Below are 23,728 nucleotides of genomic sequence, written 5' to 3'. Positions count from 1 at the left end.
TGCCAGCTTAATAAAGAGCATTGTGTCACACAACCTGGAGGTATAGAACCCTAAGCTCTATTCTTTGAGAAGGGAAAAGACAGACTCATTACCAATATTTGGACAGATGTACTGAATAGATAACACTGGGAACAACCCCACTGGAACACTGAACAGGAAGCCAGGAGACTCTCCAGGCCAGTCTTTTCCCACCCACACCCCCTGGGCATGTGAGGAAGAAATCTTTGTGCTTCGGCTTGCCTAGCTATCAGATGGGGAGAATCCTATCTGATACCTGAGACCAGTAGAAGCAGAGGTTACAGATTGAAAGTATCTTCAGTTCCTTGGCCAAGGGATGCCAGGTAAACTCAAGTTACTACATTATTTTGCAGATACATGTCATTCTAGTATATCATAGAGTCTGAATTAGTAGATGCAAATCCATGTGCTGGGTCAGCCGAGCATTTGTTTGGAATTTACCAGATCTCCTATTCCATTGCCCAGAGACTGCAAACAAAATAACACAAAAATGTGTGGAGAACTCAACCAACTTTTGAAGGAAGTATATCCTGTGTTGGAACTAGGGGAAAAAACATCTGTGCCGTAAGTCTGGGTCTTCTACCAAGCGTCAGCCAGGCAAAATGTGTTGGGAAGCTCGAAACATCAAGACTGAGGTGAATGAAGGTTTACAGCTGTGAGGACGCGAAACACAGTTTATTCTCGCGTTATTTTAATTATTGTATTATTTTCCATACGAACAACTGCAAACCTACTTGCCCCACCCTATGTATGCATAATGATTTGTGTTGTTTTGTTATATTGCTAAGTACTCGGCAAAAGGCCTGGGCTATTAGAAAATGAACACTAGCTCGTTCCTGTGGTCATGAATTCCTTCATACATGCAATGGCATGCACTGAGGCACTATGCTGATGCATCACGGCATTTCTCACACAACAACCCTAAAACACATGACAGATTTCTGACTCCATCTTAAACATAAGATGAGGAACTTGAGGCCTGGAGAGATTTTGTAGTTCTCCTGTATTAGTTCACTGTTGCTGCCATAACAAAATAGCACAGACTGAATGGCTTAAACAAGAGAAATTTATTTCTCCCAGTTCTGGAGGCTACAAACCCAAGTTCAAGGTACTAGCAGGTGAGGTTTCTCCAGAGGCTTCTCTCCTTGGCTTGCTGATGGCATGTCCTCTCTGTGTCCTCACATGGCCTTGTCTCTGCACAGGCAGGCACTCCTGGTGTCTTCCTCTTGTTATGACACCAGTCACACTGGATTAAGGCCCCACCCTTTGACCTCATTTAACTTTCATTGTCTCCATAAAGGCACAATCTCCAAATATAGTCACGGTGGGGGTTAGGGCCTTAAACTATGAATTTGGGGGTGGGTGGGGGGATGTAAGTCAGTAACATCTTCCGAGATCACAAAGCTAGGCAGTGTGGAGCTGGGGTGTGCATCCTCGGTTCCTGCCACTTCTTATGACACACCCAGCTGTTGTCCTGGTGCGTCACAGTCCCACCACCCCCTCATTCTGTGTCCACAGACGATGGCCTTGTGATACTACCCATTACACAAAGTACAGGGGATGAAGGCCAGAGAAGGGGTGGAAAGGAGAAAGAAGAAGCTGAAATGCAGAAAGACAAGTGTAAAATCCAGAAAAAGTGACCTTTAGCAAAACAGGAAATGTAGCTCACACCCAAACCTATCCTTCTCTGGCCAGGGGTCCTTTCCCCGCCCCCACGAGGCTGGCTTTGCTGTGACTGCAGCCAAGTCCCCAGCTTCTCAACTGGTCAGGAAGGCCTTGGGGACCAGTGCTAGCTCCCCTACCAGAAGCCATTGGCAGGGCACAAACCAATGACATGTTTTGCAAAACTACAAGATAATATACAACTTATTTTTTCATCACATTTTTGTAATCCCCCCCAAAATTTTCAAAGACCCTCTCGCAGTGCTATATAGCTCACCAATGCAATTAGTAAAGATGTTTTGATTAGCTAAAGCCTGTTTGATCTAAAAAAGCAAGACATGCTTTTCCCTTTACCTCAGATAATGCAAGGAAGCACCGTATGTTTATAAGGCACAGCTTTCGACTATATTGGATTTTTCTTTTAAAAAGAACAATAATTTAAAGTGGCCATCAGCAGAGAATTGCTGGGTGCATGTAAATGGGTGTTTGTGTTCTGAAAATATTAGCTGGAACTTTTATTGCTGTTCGTGTCTGTGTTTGTTTTGATTCTGAGGGAGGGCTGAGCTTCTATTGTGCAACCGAAATTCCAGTTTCATACGAGATTAAACCAGCATATTGGAGATGCAAATTTATAGAAAGGTTTAAATCAGGCTGAAGTATTGTTTTAAAAGCATATGGAAATGGTTTTCCGATGTGGATCGTGTCACAACAAACCCGAGACACAGCAGAACAAGATGAAATCTGTGTTGTCCTCAGAACACAGCTCTCCTGGATTTTGCAGAACAGTCAGGCCTTCCAAGCTGACGCTGGACACAGTTCCTTCCGCTGCATCTCCAGCGTGCTGGCTACAACCACACGAACATCAGGAAGGCAGTCTCAGCCTCCCCACAGCCAGCAGAGACCAGACTTCGGTTTACAAGCCAGCCCATCCGACCAGTCAGGAAGTGACTCAACCAATGACTCAACAAACCAGTCTCCGCTTTTCTTCTCCCAGGAAAGATACAGTATACACGGCTGTACAAATATTAGTAACCTCTGTTCTCAAAGAGAAATGTTCATTGGGTACTAAAAACCAATAGTACAATCCATTAAGTAAGAGAATTAAGGCAACATTACAAAACTTTTTTTTAACCAATCAAAATAATTTAAAATTGCACATATATTTTAACACATATACAGGGTGACCCCAAAAATGTATGCACACTTTAGCAGCTGATAACTCAATTTTGAAAATGAAATGTATTTTAATAAACACTGCCTTTATAATTATTCAAAGTGTGTATATACATTTTGGGGGCACCCTATATTTTAATAGTCTCTTAGTGGCACTGTCCTTCACCTGGGATTTTTAAAAATTCTTTATTGTTTAAAGTATTACATATGTCTCCTTTATCTCCCATTGACTTCTCCCCGGCCACACCCACCCCCAACCCCGACCCCCACACATGCCCTCACCCCCCTAGTGTCTATGTCCATTGGTTAGGCTTATATGCATGTATATAAGTCCTTGCGTTGATCTCTTACCCCCACCTCCTCCCCTGCCTTCCCTCTCAAGTTTGATGGTCTTCTTCTCTGTCTCTGGATCTATTTATGTTCATCAGTTTACGTCGTTTATTATATTACACAAATGAGAGATCATGTACTATGTATCTTTCTCTGGCTGGCTTATTTTGCTTAGCATAATGCTCTCTAGTTCCATTCATGCTGTTTCGAATGAAAAGAGTTCTTTCTTTTTTACTGCATCGTAGTATTCCATCGTGTAGATGTACCACAGTTTTCTAATCTATTCATCTGTTGATGGGCACTTAGGCTGTTTCCAAATCTTAGCTATTGTAAATTGTGCTTCTATGAACATAGGGGGGCATATATCCTTTCTGATTGGTGTTTCTAGTTTCTTGGGATATATTCCTAGAAGTGGGATTGCTGGGTCAAATGGGAGTTCCATTTTTAATTTTTTGAGGAAACGCCATACTGTTCTCCACAGTGGCTGCACCAGTCTGCATTCCCACCAGCAGTGCAGGAGGGTTCATTTTTCTCCGCATCCTCGCCAGCACTTGTCCTTTGTTGATTTGTTGATGATAGCCATTCTGACAGGTGTGAGGTGGTATCTCATTGTCCTTTTGATTTGCATCTCTCGAATAATTAATGACTTTGAGCATGTTTTCATATGTCTCTTGGCGTTCTGTATGTCCACTTTCAAAAAGTGTCTATTTAAGTCCTTTGCCCATTTTTTGATTGAATTGTTTATCTTCCTTTTGTTAAGATGTATGAATTCCCTATAAATTTTGGAGATTGGGCCCTTATCAGAGATAACATTGGCAAATATGATCTGCCATACAGTGGGCTTTCTTGTTGTTTTGTTGATGGTTTCATCTGGGGTGTTAATTTAAAGCCTTTTCACCTTTTCTCTCTAAACTTTCTGAGTGGGAGCAGAGGATGCAGAGTGCCTATATTAGAATAAGAGATAGCCCTGGTATTTCCACTGGGATTCCCTGCTCAGAGGGATAGATATCAGGGTCTTCACCCTGAGGGCCCTTCCAAGCCACCACCACCAGCATACAACTTCCTTGTTTAGGCCTTATGTGCACCCTATCACGAAAGAGATGCTGCATGAAATAAAATCCTTTTCTGCTAACTCACATTTTTGGATAAGGCATTTTATTTTTAACTGGAGGAAAAGCCATTTGGAATAGTGATCAAAATAATCATGATACTCGATTTAACCAGTGACATTACATGATCATGGTCTAAGCCTGACACTCCATTGCAAATTCTCTTCCAGTCCACGTCACCTACTCTACTTTTTCAGAGCTACGTTAAGTGCAGGCAGGTGCCCAGGGTCCCTACGGAAGCTCTCAGTGCCCTGTGGGATGAATGATAGGAATTAACCATGAAAAGGCCGAACAAGCCAGTCCTCCTCTGCCTGAGAACACAGGGCTATTCTCTACAGGGCATGTTCAAGTTAGATCCCTTCCATTTTTCTTGTTTACAAAGCCTCGTATTGATAAAGTGCAACAAACAGCTGCCTACTTAAATAGCTTAACTGACAAATTAATAAGTGAGCATGTAAGTTGGAGAAGTTGCTTGTGGGGAATATGGAGGGGAAAATGATACCCTATTCCACAGTCTGGTCAATACATCCATGGCACATCAAAGTGACGGGCATGCTGTCCTACTGATGCTGAAATCCTGCCATCCTGATGGGAAAACACCCAATGAAATAAGTAGGAAGACATTTCTGTCCTTGAAAAAGTATAACTGAATATGAGGTGGCTATAGTTTTAGAAATGCAAAAAAGATTTTAAATGAGCTAGCATGTTTTTACCACCTCAGTGCTCCTAATCCCACGCTTAGGACTCCTTCCTAATAATCCCATTACTCTGCATTATGCTATACCACTAGGGACAATTATCCTAAAATGAGTGAATCACTTGTCATCTTTCTTTCAGAATATTTCTTTGTAAAAACTGATTTTTCTTAAAAAGAAACCCTCCTGAGACATGTAGAAAATTGGGGGAGAGGAAGCTCAAATTAATTTTCCATTTCCTGATGTTTCCAAAAATCATTCTCTTGATTAGACATTTCCTGCTTAGAGGCAAAGGTAGGTTGGCTAATCCTATTCAGCCCTGGATAGCCCAGATATATTCTTTTCCTTCCAACTGCTCCTGACTGTCATAAGTCATTACTAGTTCTGGTCAATGCATTTATGGCTCTCCAGAGTAAATTTCCTTACCTAATACACGTAGTAAATTGCTATATGCACTAGTCTTGGACATACCAGCCAGCAGAAGTCTACACTCCTGTGTGCATGGGCGCATCCACAGACGAGTGAGCCGTGAGTGGAGAAGAATCTTCTTTACGCAACTGGGACCTTAGACTCTGGTTTCTTTGTCCAAAAGAGAACAAAATAAAGAATTGGTACTTCCAAACAGCTCCAGAGTACCAGGATTTGAAATCTGATGTTAACAAACTAGTTTAGTGGGACATGGAGACTGATGCACACTAACATTTCATCTCGATGTTCACCTGGGGCCATTTGAAAATTACTGATCAGCAATCACAGCTTAAAAACAATCCATTATTTTTCTTTTTGGACCTAAAATAGACAAGGCTTAGCAAAATCCTGAGAATGATATCTAGAACAAAATCTATTCATCAAAGAGTTAGGTTTAAAAGAGGTGGTGTCTTTATAAAAACAAGAAAACAAAAAAGTGGAGAATTTATGAACATTATTGAATGGAGGACTAAAATCTCCACTGAGCATATAAACTACATGATGAAGATGTATTGGTCAGCGGTTAACATGGAGACTAAAGCTGAGTCTAGTTTTCAATCAGCAACTTGGCTTAACAATGAAGAACCATCACTGTTGAGTCCTTTGAACGTACAAATCGTCCTCACCTTAATTGTTTAAATTACTTTTCTGGGCTGTTAGGTGACCAGACACTTTGTGTTCTGCTAATATCTCCTTTTATTTAGAGTCTCAGACTATGGATTGAAAAAGAAGAAAGCCTTCAACCAGAATGATAAAAGAAAAAATAATGGCAGGGTGAGCAAAAAAACTATTCTGCAAACAGAAATCTCTGAGAGAACAATAGAAATTAAACAAAACAAAATCTAGTGGGAACTACCATTGCAAGTCAATGATCTCTAGCTTGTAAGAACTTAAAAGGCAATAGCCACTATCTTATCTTTGAACCCCAAATCACATATAGTGCAAAAGCTATTCTGGGCTATGCTATGCTAACTCTGGAGAAACACTTTATACACCTTTCCCCTCTCCCATCCCTAAACTAACCCTAACCTAACCCAACACACACACACACACACACACACACGCACGCACGCACGCACGCACGCATGCACACGCAGATTATACCCATTGTTGCTTGGCATTTAAGGGTTTCAGTTCAGAGCGTTTATACACTTTTAAGGAGAGACAGAAGACACTGGGAAAAAAAGAAGAGGGGGGGAAAAAAAGGAAAAGGAAAGTGTGGTAACTATGCTTGACGGAGAGGAGCCTCTCCAGATTTGAATGTATTCTCCTACATTTCAGTAGATTTAGTCCAATCTGCATAACAGAGTATAACTCTGGACTCCATGTGCTACTTAAAGCAGTGTCCTGGATTTCTACGATGATTTCTCAGCACTTCTTACTATAATTCAGTGAGGCTCTCTTGGAAAAGGACTCAGACCTCCTGCAGAACTGGTTCCCTCGCCCCCAAGCACAGCAGCGTCTTCTTGCCTCTTCTGAAGCCACTACATTATCACATTAGCTCCAGGGGGAAGCAGAAAGGCCTCGTGTTAATTATCTGTATGCAGACGGCAGTGCAACATCCAGAAAGCATGTTTTCTTTTAATAATCCACTTTCATCTTATTAATAAAAAGTTAAAACTCTGGCTTCTGCAGAATCACCCAGCGCTTTTAACAGAAATCTTTTCTTCAACGAGGCTAGCTTTTCTCCAGCTGATCCTATAAACACTGCTGGCAATTTCTTCCTCAATGCCTCTAACATATTTTCACTTAGCACCAGTTTGATGTATAAGATCTGACAGCCCGGCAGTTATAGGCCACCTGCATCACTGTCGCCATGACAACAGTGAAAGACAATCCATGATCCCATGCCCTGGTCACACGTTTCAATACAGCTTATCTGTCCAAAGCCACCGAGTCTAATGGAAGAGAGTAATTACCATCTTCCACTCATTGTCAAAATTCCCACCATATAATGCTCTTCAAAATTATTTTATTCCTCTCACATGGCTGCTTTGCAAAAACTAAAAGAAACCTTAAGTGGGAAGGGGGGTAGGTGGGAGAAAGAGGAGACTGTGGCCGGTATAAATGTAGCTGCCTGCGTGTGAACTGTCCCTCTGCAGCCAAAGAATGAACTAGCCAACAAGAGAGACACAAATACCTTTAGTTCATCGATTACCATCTGAAGATTTTGTTAAATTTGAGTAAGAAAATTTCCCTATTTCTGCCTATTCTAAAAGCATTTCATTGCCACCATCACAAGCTTTGCACAAGTATCACAATCCCCCTTCTACACAGCACGTGGCAGTCCCAGGGACCCTGAGTGTACGACAGTTCACAAGGGTGAGCAAGCAGAGGTCTTCAATATGGACACTTCTCCAGTCATTCTTCCCCAGTACTTTGCAATTCTTCTCCTTCACACTCAATAATAAAAAAGGGCAACTGATTGATATTTGGATTCGGTCCCTCACATTCTTAGTGGTGGGTACAACATGGTCTTAGAAAAGTCTCATTCATACAGTGTTAAAAAGTGAACTTTGACCGGCAAACACTTTCATGGAAAAACCTTGTGGAGACCAGTACTTACAGGAAAGAGGAATTAAATGTAAAGGCAAAGTCAAAAGTCATGTGGACTTGAAAAGCAAACTACAAAGAGCAAAAATGGACAAAAGGGCACAGAAAGATAATCCTTCAGGGGCAGGTGGCTCAACTCTTGGTAAGACCGCCGCACCCTTCTTTAACTTCAGTCATTTTCGCAGAAATAAAGACATACCCATCATCTATGCAGTAACTACCAAAAAAGCCATAAGAAGTGGTTCCTAGCTTTGTGGTTAACATAAAATACTCCTATTAAGAGAAATAAATCAATTCCATATGATCAAATATACACGAATCCACAAAGGTACAAAAGCAATGCAATTCTAAGTATAAAGAAATTCTTAGACTAGTATTTGTACATTTGTCAGAATGAGCCTGAAATGTTTTATTTAGGTTAAATCCTAAAAACCACAGCCATAAACCATTTAACCAGCTGTCAAAACATTATAGCTGTGCGTTAACATTACCTACGCTGTGTATTCAACATGCCACTATATATATTGTGCAACAAATATGGAAAGCCTGATTCGTCAAAGGCCTCTGCGACACAGACACTTTACTTGGTGGTTGGTGAACAGACCTTTTTACCTTTCTCTTGACCATCATTGTTCATCTGCAGCCCTCAGAGGAGGTCAGCAAAAGATGGTATGAGATGAAATGGAGGCTGAGCCTCCTAATGGAAAAATTCAAGAGTTTGCATCATTTTCTATAGATGTTGAGTAATCTCTAGTCAAAATGGCAACCCATGACCAGAACATTAATCAATTCTGACAATTTAAAACACTTAGATGAAATGTTTCCATATAATCATCTGTGGATCTTAGTCATCCTAGCTTTGTCTCCTCTCCATTATGGTGGAATTTGAAAAACAATTTAGATAATAAGGGCTCAATAAATAGGTCTTGATAGAATAGAGCTAGAAAACTCGGGCTACCATTCACAAAGGAATTTCCTATCTGCTATTCCCCGTACACACACATACTATGGGAAGAGATCCAACTTGTAACAGATCTCTGTAATGTCAATTAAAAGGATCTTCTCTATGACACCACTTCATTTGAAAAGCAAATTCAAAAAACTGGTTTGGAAACCTCTGGAAGAAGCCAGAAGTTCTCACAACCCTTCCAACTTGTCCATTCCTATAGTCCCAGCCCTCGCCTGGCCTTCCTCAGCAGTTGTCTTCTTAATCTTGACAGTTTTGAAGATGATGGCCAATTCCTTTATAGAATGGCCCTCCATTTTTATTTTTAGATTTGGTAATTATTTTTTTAGAACACGGAGATACTTTTGTATTTTCAGTGCATCTTAAGGCATGTGATGTTGGTTTGTCTCTGTATTGGCAATATTAACTTGGATCATTTGGTTAAAGTGATATACCCTCGACTTCTCTACTATAAATTTATTATGGTTGCCTTTCTAATTTATAGCTTGTGTCATTTTTCACAGGACATAGATGCTAGCAAAAACATGGATGTTGAATAATCTCTAGTCAAAATGGCCAACCCATGACCAGAATATTTCAACCATATCACCAAAGTGGGGAGATACTTTGAAACTATGTAAATCTGTTCCTCACCAAATTTTCATCTCTCAGTCTTAGCATACATTCATGATTTTGTAACTCCATCATTCCTTTTGTATTCATTTAAATATGAGCTTTTGCTCCTCCCACTTACTTATTTATTCAATTCTTATATTAGTATGGACTTATGGATTCTTATTTTACTAAATTGGCTATAATACATTACTATATTCATTTTGATGTCCAAAGCCTCCCAATTTGGCCAATGGGAGCCCATCAAGCAGGCTCTGCAGTCCTTTTAACTCTTTGACCATCACCCTTACTTTCTGGCTCAATAAGATGTTCTGGCCCATGTTATACTTTTCCTACACCAGCCCTGGTATGTAACCTTTTCCTCAAGTCATGCTCCATATTATTTCCCCCTCAGGGGAGAGCGCAAACGCAGTCCCCCAATACCACAAATTATGCAGCTGAGTTTCCCACATTTGGGGAAATAACAGGGGTCCGCATACCCAGAGTGCAATGGGTAAGCCTCACCCTGGGGAAACCACCTTCGTGATCATGGTATCGCCCCTGCCAAGTAAGCATATATACCCCATATTTTTAATGTAATATGTTGACCTGATGTTTCCAGGACTATGATGCAAATACATTAAAGGAAGCAATGTAAAACTAAGTGTCTGTCTGTTCAATATAGAATGGAAACATCACTGGCCATCTGGAGAAAGTAGGCAAGAAATGCATGCACCCAATTCATGTGCTCCGTCCCAGCGACATGGAACTGGCTTTGCAACTGGCCACACACAGCTGGCCTATGAAAGCCAGGAGGCGGCTTCAGGTCAGAGAGAAGAAAAATGAGAACAGAGATCAGAGTTCCAAAGCAATAGGGCAGGGATGGAGGACACAACGGACAGCATGCCAGCAGTCAGCCTTGGTCAGGGCCAAACTTAGCGAAGATTCTCTGCAGGACCAGTAGAATCCACCCAGGGAACCTACAAGGAGGGGGTGTGGGTTCCTTCCCCTCCTGTGTCGCTACCAAATTGTTTATCACATTTCACTTGCTCAGGAAATAGCTTCTGCTTAACATGCAATTGCTTAGTAATCTGTGACTGATCTGTAAGGACGATAATATGGTTCTTTTCAGGAAGAAAAAGAATAAAGCGGAGACCCTTCTAGAAGATGCTCAGAAGCATGGGCTATTCAGAAGCCTGGACTATTTAATCAGTTAGGAATGAAATGACTAGAAAATAAAGCGTGACTATCTGAAAATGTCCAGGGACCCTCCCAGAACTTTGTAAATAGCTGTAAAGGGGAGAGGACCTGAAATTCAAATTTCATTGACTTCCTGGTACAAGTCCACCTCTGCTCAGAAGCAGTGCCAGCTTCTCACTGTGGCCCTGAGGTCCAGCGGTAGGAAGATAATTCTTCAGTGAGGCCAGACACACAGCCCTCCACTGGCCTGAGAGGGTCAGAGCCTCCCGCTTCCACTCCAGGAAATAGTAGCAGGGACATACCTACTAGAGGGGCTTCCAACTGCATCAATATCATTCAATAAAGTAGGGAGGCAACCAGAACTCCCTCAAAGCAAGGGAGCAACCTGTTTGGCAGTGAAGTGGAAGTGCTCATTAGCTGTTAGCGAACTTTATCAGTACACAAATGCCAACCTGTCTACCCAAGTGAAGGGCCACTGCAGTTAGTCTACCTAGAACCCCACAAATCAAATGAGGTGATAAATCCTACCCACAGTCACAGCTGTCGCCTGAAGCTGGGCCTGGAGATCCAGGCTAACAGGTCTCAGTGATACTGCTCTCTGCGCAAGGGGGCAAAATGCACATTTTGGATTTATTTTCATGTTCTTTTACTGGCCTCATCCTCCACCCCACCCACCCCACTGCACCTGGCACTTCACACTCACTGAAACTATCGCCATCGGCGAACTCATTTTCCCACCTGCGTGCTGCTGACCCTGCTGCTTCCAGTGTCTGCAATGGCTTTCCCATCTTCCCAGCCTAGAACAACCCTACTCATCCCTTGAGGCCCAGATCAGACACCAGCCCCCTGTACAGTCTTCTCTGACATGCTCTTTACTGCTCCCCGACCCCAAAAGTAGAATTAAATCATTCCAACCTCCGTGTTCCTAGAATCATTCCAATCTTCATGTTCTTGTGTGACTCTACTAGAGCCCTTATCACATGATCCTGGGGAACGACATGTAAAAGTCTCACCAGCTACCTTAGCAAGAGGCCCGTATCTGTGTTCTTTGAATTTCCAACTATCTCTACAGTTCCTGGCACAGAGGAGCTTTAAAAAAAAATGTTTGCTGAATTAAAGACTGTTGCCAAAACTGCTAGTATTCTTTTTTCTTTCACTTAAGTACAGGCTTATCTCAATTAAAATAAAACTATAATATTACTGGGTTTTTAAATCACGTAGCTGTATATAGCTATATATAATTGCAACGCAATCAAACCACTGATATTTTTAGGCACCTCCTTCCCTTGAAACCCTCCTTAACTATCTTTAACAAAATACTGATGTATTTTCACTGTATAAGTGTTGTGTATATGTGTGCTTTTTCCCTTTTTCAAACCTTTTATTTTTGGAAAAGTCAAACATGTAAACTTAAACTACTCAGCTCCAACCCATGGGTTTCATCTACACCTCAACCCCAATTCTATGGCTTGAATATTTGTGTCTCCCTCCCAATTCACATGTTGAAATCCTAACCCCAAGGGTGGTAGCCTGAGAAGGTGGGGCCTTTGGGAGATGCCTCAGGCATGCCATGCGGAAGAGCCCTCCTGAGTGGGATTGGTGCCCTTCTATCAAAGAGGCTCCAGAGGGATGTGCAGCCTTTTCTGCCATGTGAGGGTCCAAGTCTGCGACCAGGAGGAGGGCCCTCACCTGACCATGCTGGCAACCTGACCTCGGACTTTCAGGCTCTAGAGCAGTGGTTCTCAACCTTGGCTGCACATTAGAATCACCTGGGAATCTTTTTAAAATCCTGATTTCTGGGCCTCATCCTCTGGAAATTTCTGTTTCTTTGTTATGGGATGGGGCCACATTAGTACTAACAAAGAAACAGAATTTCCGGAGGATGAGGCCCAGAAATCAGGATTCTAAAAAGATTCCCAGGTGATTCTAATGTGCAGCCAAGGCTGAGAACCACTGCTCTAGAGCCATAAGCAATACATGCCTGCTGCTTATAAGCCACCCAGTCTATGGTCATTTGTTACAACAGCCCAAACGGACAGGACACCCACTTCCCCTTTCGTATTATATGAAAGAAAATCTCAGTTACCGTATCACAGCTGTAAAAATGTCAGAATGTACCTTTAAATGTTATTCTCTTTTTCAAAAAATATAACTATAATGCCATTATCACATCTGAAAAGTATTTACTAATGATCCCTTAATATCATACATTCAGTAGGGTTAAAATTCCCAATTTGTCTCAATTTTTTAAGTAGATTTTTTTAATAGTGAAAATATACTATCACTTCATACAACGCAAACAAATTGTCTTATTGAAATAAAAAGCCCCAACTTGTCTCCTAAAGCGCCATAATATTCCACAGGATAAGACTCATGAAGTCTCCTTTCATTGCAATGTACTAATTATGCTACTGAAATTTTGTTAAACATTTGCCCTATATGGATGTGTAAAATAATTTGTTTTCAGTTCATTACCTTTCTGCCCAAGGATTTCATTCGACCAAGATTTCCACCTGAGTTAGCACTACTTCCGAGTTATTCATAGCCCATAACAATACGTTTTATTTTAAGTCTTAAAGTATAAGCTTTTCCTCTTCCTGAAACCCAAGCGCTCACTCCTCATTAACACAAACACTTTTGCTTTAAATTTTCACTTTTAAAATAAAACTATGGCTAGGAAAAAAAATGAGCAATTCATAAACAAGTGCGGTATGCAAAGCTCTCCGTATAATTTTTACTTGGGCATGCACATTAATACATAAACGTTTACATCCACAATAACACAAATCACTGAGTGCAAAAAGACTAACGCCAAGATAAATCTAGAAAGTAATCGGTCTCCTCAGGCAGACAGACCCCAGGCCCACAGAGCTATTCAGAAGCAGGTTTAAGATTGAAGAACAGTTGCATGAATTCATTTCTTGATGACCTTGGACACACACTATATAATCCCTGACTTGGAATTGGGAACGGATGCATAAAGAACACAAAGTGTACTCAATTTATGCAACTGAAATGCTTCTGAAAAACTGAATACAAATAACCAAACATTTATATGGGGAAATCTTGCTATTAAGTAAATACTAACACGGAGACCTTGAGAAATTAAGATTCTTTCCTATAAGGCAAAAATCGCCCTTTTAAGCCCCCGTTGGAGCATCCTCCTGTACACCAAAAGGTTGTGGGTTTGATTCCCGGTCAGGGCACATTCCCAGGTTGCAGGTTCGTTCCCGGGTCAATGTTTCTCTCTCAATCGATGTTTCTCTTCCCCTGCCCCTCAAATTAATAATAATAAAAATTATTATTGAGGATTTTAAAAAATCTTCTTTTTAAAATTTAAGTTTTAATATAGAAGGTTGTCCCAAATACACAAAAATTGATACTGGAAATGCAGATATTAAAATAGAGAAAATATTTATTAATTCATACTAATTGACAGTAAGGGGACATGGACTAATAAAAGGTAAGAATTACTTAGAAACAGGTATAACTGTAATGCTAAATACATGTCCTTTAAGATCCTCATTTTGGTAATTTTATTTGCAGTTATTGTACTGTTTAAAAAAATAGGTGATTCTAATAAAAGCAGCTTATTTTATTTAATGGGTTAAACATCTTCCCTTACTTCTGTTTGCTGATGTTTGTAGATATACGGTAAAAAGCCATATTACAATGACCACAAGTTCTGAACATCTGGGTTCAAATGAATCAAGTCACGCTGCATTCCTGCATTCTGACTTTTTACTGTTTTGCGTGTGTTCCAAACAACTCCATCCTATATCCAGAGCCCTAGACAACCGGCCCTTTTGTACTTTTAAGACTCAGGAAGCCCCTAACTCATCATCAGCCCTGGAGTGTTGCCACGTGGTCTCCTGGGAAAGATACCTGCATATAGAACACTGTCCTTCATGGTCAGGGCCACTGCCAGTCGTCAGAAATCAAAAGGATGTCCATTTTACTACAGTACAAGGACGGAGAGTCCAAAAACGCAGAATACAACACAAGTCACGTGTAACCAAGTGACTTCTGGATGCCTGGAAAGATTCAATTCCTTCTGAAAGTCATGTCAGAAACTGCCACTCTAACCCCGGTGCCAACCCCACCGCCCTCCATCCACGGTGGCTAGGGCCACTTCCAGACTAAACCACTGCAGCTGGTTTATACCCCACGGGGCAGGGAGTGAATCATGCTTTACTCAACTGAAACTGTGCAGGTTTAAGGAAGCTAAGCACAGCCAACCAAACTGGATCAGTAACACTTGGCTTGTAAAGAAGTGTCATGGGATTTCATCAATTGACATCTCCCCTCCCAGGTGAGACTTATAAAAAGCATATGGCATGTTACCCAAGCACACTGCACAGCTCCGTGGGTCACCTTCTTCAACGTGAGCTCTCGGCGCACTCTCGCTAATAACCACACCTCAACTCCCGTTAGAAGCTCTAGTTCCAGGCTCGGACTGTCTCTCCTCTCCCTCAGTGGAATAAAAAGTTCTGCTTTTACTGTGTATGGTGCCAGGTGGGCTCTAGACTCATTGAGGGGGGGGAGGGTGTCACTTTGTAAATTACATAATTGTCTAGCCACTATGCTGTACACATGCAACTAATGTAAAATAATATTAAATGTCAACTGTAATAGAAAAATAAATATTTTTTTTCTAAAAGTTCTGGTTTTTGTTCCCAAAATGCAGGTTTCTTTGTTTCTTCTTTTATGCTTATTGTGATTTGCAGTGATTTTTAGGACCTTAATGCAAGTAAAATACTAATTATAGGGAAGGACATTATCGTATATCTTAGGTACTATAATCCACAAAGACATGTTTGGGGTTCCTAATTATATTGATCCAAGTACTTCCTTTATGTTTTCTTAAACACTCTTTGTTCTCTCTCAAGTAAGACTTTGGACCCCATAAAAATCTAGTCTCCAAAAATAAAGTTAAATTTGAATGCAATGGTTTGTTTTTAAGCATATTCCAAATACAAAACTTTAAAAATATGGTTTCCAGAATATTTATTTCCTTAAGAAAATATTTAAATGGTCCAACAGTGACAAAGCCAGGTATTCCAAATCAGAAATTCTTTGTAAATTGTGTTGTTTTTTAATTCACTAAACACACCAACATCATTAGTAGACAACAGAGAAACTGGAGTAAACCGATGCCACCTTTGCAGGTTTCATGAAAATACAAATTTTAAAGTTTCTAAATTCCAGATATAGCCTTAAAATTAAGTTTCAAAAGCCTGAGATTATCAAGGAGCCAAACAGGTTCTCAGTCAATATCAGAGGCCAAGAGTTCAGATTAAAAATAATTTTATGTAGTAATTCTCAGTTTCTGTGCACATATTTTTAGGGCTTCTCACAGATAACCATACCCAGTCATATATGCAAACATACAAAAGAAATCAAACCCTAAAAGAACACACTAAATTCATTTTTTAAATGTTCTAAAATGAGAATCATGATGGCCACACAGGCATGTCTTCAGGGTCTACAGCTACACATTTACCACAAAGATTTTCTCTCTGATATCAGCTACAAGTCAAAATATTTACGGGATTTTCCTGTGGAGAAACTTAAACACAGAGTTCAGTCTTTTAAAAAATAATAGTCATGAGCACAGACTCTGGAACTAGACTGCCTAAGTTCAAACCACAGGTCTACCACTCACTAGTTGTATGACCTGGGTCAGGACACTTTGCAGATCCTCTCTGTGCCTCTGTTTCTTCATCTTCAAATACTCCTATTTCATTGGCTGCTTTGGAGATTAAATAAGTTAGTAAGAGTAAGAGGCTGAGTACAGTTTCTGATACATGGTCAGTACCATATAAGTATTAGCTAATAAGAAGAAGGAGGAGGAGAAAGAAAAGGAGGAGGAAGGAAGGAGGAGGAGGAGGAAGAAGGAAAAGAAGGAGAATGAGAACAAGCAAAAGAAGAAGAAGAAATACAAATTACATAGGAGGATCTGGTAGTAGAATCATGACCTGAACTATCTTTGTGGGGCATCTATATTCTACTGTGGGGGAAAATGAGTTCCTAACAAGACAAAAGTATATACCATTGAAAACATTTTGGACAGCCCTGATTCATTCATCTGGTCAGTGTTTATATTACAGCCCACTGGAACTGAATGAGCTACAGCAGGAGAAGAAGGCATCGCGTTCTCCAAATGCAAAAGTAACATCTACAAGATCAAGAGATCCAAGTGGATTAGATTCTGTCCCTCCTGCCGAGGCCTCTGATGGCACACAAAGGAAGGACACGGGACCCTATACTCTAAATGTAGTCATCCAAGTCAACCAAATTATTTTTTGACAAGGGATTTGGAAACTAATATAGGCTTGTTAGCTAGAGGAATGGCAGTGTTAACTGCAACTTCAGTTAAACAAAGCTTCAACACATATTCTACAAGTCAATGTCTATGACAGCATTTCCACAGAATTCAAGGCAAAAGTCATGATGAAGTCAACCTCAAGATCTTGTCCTCAGTGCCAATCTCACCTAATAGAAAAACCTATTCAGTTTTCCATTAAATAACCCTTTCTAGAGACCATTTTAAAGGATGTTACTGTAATCAATAACTTTTAATATCTATGTTTGAGATGAAATTGTAACCATTGTCTACTCATTTCAGGTGACCTGAAAGGAAGCTAGATTTAGCCATGAGAGTCTTATATTAGATAGGAATCAATTTAATTCAAATAATTTGATACCTGCCTGGATTCATTTATTTTTACTCCCCCCCCCCCCACACACACACACCTCATAGTCTATTTATGGATATGAACTGATGGGTGGTGCATTTAGTTTCCCTAAATGCAGTCATGCAGTCATTACAGATTTCTTCAACAGAACTTCTAAGGAGACACATTGGGTTACACACTATTGATGCATTTGAAGACAGGCACTCCTCTGTGGCCAAACATCTCTAAATCTCTCCACTTTATCAACTGCTATTAGCTATTCCAAAGAAGCAAATTAATAATTACTGTGGGCTTGAAAAGAGACTTCCAATCACAGTCACGTTTGTCTCCTGAGGTTAAAAGCTAACCAAAGTGTGACGCCTGCCCTGCGAATCTAAGTGCCTCTCCGAATGAGTAACAAGCAGCATTAAATTACAGGTTACAACCGATACCTTATACAGAAAGCTGTACATCTAAGCTAGATGGTGTCTTAGAAAAGTAGTTATTAACCAAAGCCAAATTAATGAAACCTTTGGTTAAACTGATATCATCCTTGTTTCTCTAATTCCTTATTGATAGCATGGAAATGTGCAAATGTGCCTGATAAAGATTAACATGTTAAGGGTATCTGATTCTTAGGCATCATGCTTCCACATTAATCTTTTGCATTTTGTTGCATATAATTCTTTCCCACAGTTCTAATTTTGAATGCAGTCCATTAGAATTCACCTTTTCCCATATAAAGATGGTCATGGCTAAGATCTAATAGTTTCTTCTTAATCTTTTTTTTCCTCATGGAGAAACACATGGATATGTTATTAACTATTCTTTTCCTCTCAGTTTTCATTTTGAAATTACCAACAGGGAAAAGGTGTCCTTCGGTACTTCTTCTGAGAGCGAAAGCATCACATTCAAAGGATGGGTTACCTTGAGGTGATCATTAACTACTATTTTAAAAATAAAACAAAACAAAAACAAACAGTGGTTTTAATGTACTTCCAGTGTCAGAGCAGATGTTTTGGGCTAAAAACTCTGAATCTAGACTGAGGGTCAGACTTCTCATTAAGTTTTTAATACAGTCTGCATTTTTCTAAGTTTATAGAAGAGCTATTTTACTAAAAATTTCTGCCACCAGATATGTTGCAGAAAGAAACATCAAAAGGTAGAATTATGTTTTTTCTTTTAATTTATTGGTTGATTTAGAGAGAGAGGAAGAAAGCGGAACAACCCATTGTTCCACTTATCCATGCATTCATTGGTTACTTCTTGTATATGCCCTGATTGGAGATTGAACCACAACCTAGGCATATTGGGGACGACATTCCAACCTACTGACCTACCTGGCTAGGGCAGAGTCATTTTCATTTGGGCACATAAACTATGATGAACTCAGACTCAATTTCTTGGCTTCTTAGAGCTTTTATTTTCTTTTACATGGTAGTCTCTGAAGCAAAGAGATCTATCTGTCTCTAGTTGTGGCAAAGAGGTTCAAATAATGTTTCATTGGGACTGACCATGGTCCAGGTAAAATTTTAAATGTTCAAGGCATCTAATTTTCACATAAATAATCCAATCTTTATGGCCTTAGAAAACCAGCTTAGCCTCTTTACAATCCTTCCCTGGATTCTAATAGTAAATAAATCCCAATGTTCTTCTGAAAGCACTCAGAAATCTTCTTTGGCTGACAGTCACACCTACATCACTGCTCTGAACAGAAAAAAAAAAAAAGTTGTCAGGCTATGTAGACTCCAGAGCTGAGGGAAAAACCTCTATTTTCATACATTAGCCACTGATTTACTTGTGTTGCTAGAGACTCAATACAGCAAAGTAAAAAAATAGAGTTCTACAGATAGACTTTATTTGTAGACTTTGTTCCCTCAAAGTAGCATGTGGATTGGATGAGATATAGGGCTTTTTAGAAGCAAAATTTGGAAAAGATACTACACGTATGTGTACTTCAAGGGTAGTGAGGCAAATGATTTACCTAAAGAAAAATATTTTGATGACAAGCATTATCATCAACAGTGAATCCATTTTGTAAATCTGAATGTATCATCATTTTTTAAAATAAAGCACACCAATATTTAACTAAATTTTAAGTAAGTATCTGTAAGTACCTTTGATCCTACTGACAAGGTTTGAGCTTTCCTGAAATTTTCTTACTATTTTATCCTCCAATCTCCTCCATTCTCTACTAAACCAATATGTTTATGATATCCTATGTAATAAAAGGCTAATATGCAAATCAACCAAATGGTGGAACGACCGGTCGCTATGATGCACACTGACCACCAGGGGGCAGATGTTCAACGCAGGATCTGCCCCCTGGTGGTCAGTGTGCTCCCACAAGGGGAGTGCTGCTTGCTCAGCCAGATGCCAGGCTCACAGCTGGCAAGCGCAGCGGCAGTGGCAGGTGCCTCTCCTGCCTCCCTGGCAATCAGACATCCCGGCTGCAAGAGGGCACAGGTTGGGCTGAGGGGACGCCCCCCCCAAAGTGCACGAATTTCATACACCGGGCCTCTAGTCTTCTATATATATAAAAGCCTAAGTGACTGAACAACCAAACGACCGGTCGACCAGTTACTGTGATGCACATTGACCACCAGTGGGCAGGCGCTCAATGCAGTGTACTCCCACAGCCAACCTCCCACCACCAGCTGACCAACCTCCCGCAATCCCTCCCTCCAGCTGGCCGGCCAACCTCCCCAGTACCTCCTCCAGGCCAGCCAGTGGCCAAACTTCCGTGGTCTCTCCCCCCGGCCCACTGGCCTCCCCAGTTGGACCCGATTACTGGCCAGGCCGAGGGACCCCACCCATGCATGAATTCATGCACCGGGCTTCTAGTTATAAATAAGACAAAATAGATATTCTGAGCATCTCAAACTTCTTCCAGGTAATGCTGTATTGCAGTGCTTCTCAGCCTTCTGGCCTTTAAATACAGTTCCTCATGTTGTGACCCAACCATAAAATTATTTCCGTTGCTACTTCATAACTGTAATGTTGCTACTGTTATGAATCGTAATGCAAATATCTGATATGCAGGATGGTCTTAGGCGACCCCTGTGAAAGGGTCGTTCGACCACCAAAGGGGTTGCGACCCACAGGTTGAGAACCGCTGCTCTATAGCTTTGTAAAGAGATAGCTACAATCAAGAAAGAGCTGGCCCAATTTGGATTACATTCACTTTTAGATGACACTGTGACTCCATATTTATTTAGTCCCATCTTGTTCCAGAAAAGGTTTAAGGTGGCTTACAAATATACAACAAAATAAACTATAATATTTATTATAAGAGATTAACAATTTTGGAAAAAGGGGAAAAATGCATATATGTCTACATGCACATAATTTTTTAAAAGTCTGAAACACTATTCCCCAATTTTACTTCAATGTCTACACCTGCAACTCCCCTCTGCATGGCACCTCTGAAGAGTGGGGTTATGAGTAAATTTTTTACAAAGACATATTTTTTTAAGTAGATGAGAAATTGATACATGTTCATTTTCTCTCGCTCGCTCGCTCTCCCTCTCTCTCTTTCCCTCTCCCTCTCCCTCTTCCTCGACCTCTCTCTCTCAAAATCTCAAATGTATCTTTCTGTTTTCTGGATCCTAAGTCTGATAGGTTCAGGTAAATCCCCTTCTTAGCCCCACAAGAAAGTACAGCACAGTTTACGCCCCCCGCTCCCCACAGAAGAACCATGTTTGAAGTCCATTATTACTTCTTAGTATTTTGACTCGAATGAGATGATGCATTTAAAGAGGAAATATTTTTTAAATTTAACTTTATGGGGCGACATCTTTAAAAGATGATTGATTTCTTTGCATGCAGTCAGACACTGTGTAGACCCTCTGAGTAATGAAGATGAGCAGGTGAGAGAGAAGTCACTCATAAAAAGAAATCTTTGTAAGATTTCTGGGGTAGAGCAAGCGGAGGTCTTTTTTATTCAGCCTCAAGACAAGTGAGACTCCTTTTGTGTCACTTTTCGCTACAAACCCCAAAATTAAAGTTTGAATTATAAATCCCCAAGTTTTATGCCAGTTTTTAGGAATAACCCAGTCAGATTTCCCCCCAAAATTTCCAAATATTTACCAAAAACCACTTCTTAGTTTCCTCTCTTCTCAAACTTCCAACTTGAGTCCTTCCAACAGGTCTAGCTTTACCTTTGTCTCTGAGGTTTTTAACAATCATCTATCCTGCCTTTTCTCTCCAGTTTCCTTGTGTCTTCCTATACATCCAGGTTTCACCCACCATTGCACTGTGTGACCTGCCATGTACATCAGCGTCCCTGGGGATGGGGAGCTAAAAAATGATGGCTACTCTAAAATGATGCCCAAGATACTACCTTCTTGATTTGCCCCTAAATGCACCCTAGACTGAACTTGTGTTGACTTGTTTTTGCAGCTCCTAGCAGGTGCCTAGTGCAGTGCTCTGTGACCCTAATACAGTGAAGCAACTTCCTTAAAGTGCACCCACTAGATCTGGTAGGAAAGTGTCCAGCAGGGAAAAACACTCAGACATTTCCAAGTCTCTCTTAATTTGGAAAGAAATAATAACCACTAGCATGTGCTCACTCAAGAGCTTGGGGACACTGCACAATCATCCCTGAGAAGCACAATAAAATCTGGATGAAAGAATAGAAGCCAAAAGCCATCACAGAATAGAATCCCGGGCACTGCTTTAAAAAGCAGAACCACCAGGGAAGGTGGGTTTAGTATTTGGATTTTCAAGGCCACCAGGCCTATTTCCAACTCTAATTAGTCTTGAGTTGACCCTTCACCACAGCCGTTGTGCTAGTGAACTCCTAGAAATAATGGACTCTACCTTGTCCTTAATGTAGGAAATACAGGCAGGGGCAGCCTAACCTCCATGATTAGGATCGTTAACAGAGTAACTTGTCCACATCAGAGACTACCATGAAAGCAAGTCCCACCAGGTTGACACCCAGTCTACAAGCGCCCTATATCCCATCCAATCCACTCCTACCCAGATTCTAAAATGCAGGGAGGCGAATTCTTCCAAAAGAAATGATTCATATAAATTAATTGTTTTCTAATGTTCTTTAATTAAAGAAACTGGGCAATGACTTTGGTTTTTTAATTAAGCCCAACTTTAGCTTATTTTTCAATATCCTGAAGTTTTGACATTCAATTCATATAGATTCTATTAAAAGACACTCCGACTCATATCGGAACAGAAATTAATATTAATATATAAGCTAATAAATACTCAATATAAAGCATGGGTTTCTTTCTTTTTTTTTTTTTTTTTACAAAATAAAAGCTATTAAACTGTGTATATTTAGAAACAATAAAGTACTCACCATGAAAAAATTTATTGGTAATCACATGGCATTATTACTTGTCCTTTGCAAGAATCCAAATTATATTACACACATATACTTACTCATGCACAAGGCAAATCAACTGACCATCTCACTCCTATCTAGTAGAGAATGTACACCTTTTAAAGAGGCAACATCATAATTCAATTTAGAGGACTCTTTTAAAATAATAATAATAGACTATAATGGACATTGTAGGAACAACAACTACCACCGAACCACAAATATTCACTTGAAAGGGGTCCCCTCTCTTGAATGTGAGATCTCCTCCTAGTCCCCTCCCTACCTCTTAGGCACACAGTATTTCCCTTCCAAGCCAGCCTCCCCTCTGCCACACTTCTCATCCACTACCTCTGTGCACACCATCCCCCTGCCACGACCCTGACAAAACACCAGGATTCTCCAGGTGCCAAATGCCAGGGCACCATTTGGTCCTTGTCTTGCTCCCTGTGGACTACTGGCTACACCCTCCTTAGTTTTCACTATACCAGTGTCCTCCTGTTCCTCTCATCAGTGGATGGGACTATTCCCTCTTCGTCTCCTTCTGAGGATCTCCTTCAAAAAGCCCCCACCGAATGTTGTTTTCCAAGGCTCCCGCCTAGCTCTCTTTTCACACTGCACACCTCTGCCAATTCCACCCACTCTGAAGGTTTAGCCATCTTCAATGTCTACACCTGCAACTCAGACCTCTGGGCTATCTTCTAGGCTGCCCATCCAAACGGCTACTGGACATCTCTCAGGGAAAGGCTCTTTAAACTTTGCATATCCACAGATGAACTGATCATCTTCCCTCCCAAACCTAAGGCATTTCCTGTAGTGGATAATGATGACATCGCACAAGCCAGAAACCCTTTAGTCATTGCAGATCCCTTCAAATCATCTTTATCTACTCAATAATTACTTCCTTACCTTGTTTTTGAAAATTGTCTCACATCTCCATCTCT

The 23,728-nt window shown here is 40.6% G+C and overlaps 1 protein-coding gene and 1 non-coding gene across 3 annotated transcripts in view; both read right to left on the bottom strand.

Annotated features, from left to right (window-relative positions):
• MAML3 (mastermind like transcriptional coactivator 3) overlaps positions 1–23,728 on the bottom strand; it is a 389,550-nt gene that overhangs the window by 342,030 nt on the left and 23,792 nt on the right. The gene's annotated exons all lie outside the window — the stretch shown is intronic.
• Positions 9,979–10,142, bottom strand: LOC132236285 (U1 spliceosomal RNA). The gene has a single exon (XR_009453234.1). It is a non-coding gene; the product is annotated as a U1 spliceosomal RNA (small nuclear RNA).

This window comes from Myotis daubentonii, chromosome 5 (genome assembly GCF_963259705.1).
Source record: "Myotis daubentonii chromosome 5, mMyoDau2.1, whole genome shotgun sequence".
NCBI classification, from domain to species: Eukaryota; Metazoa; Chordata; class Mammalia; order Chiroptera; family Vespertilionidae; genus Myotis; species Myotis daubentonii.
The sequence above is the reverse complement of the archived record's forward strand: the minus strand, read 5'-3'. Positions and strand labels throughout refer to the sequence as shown.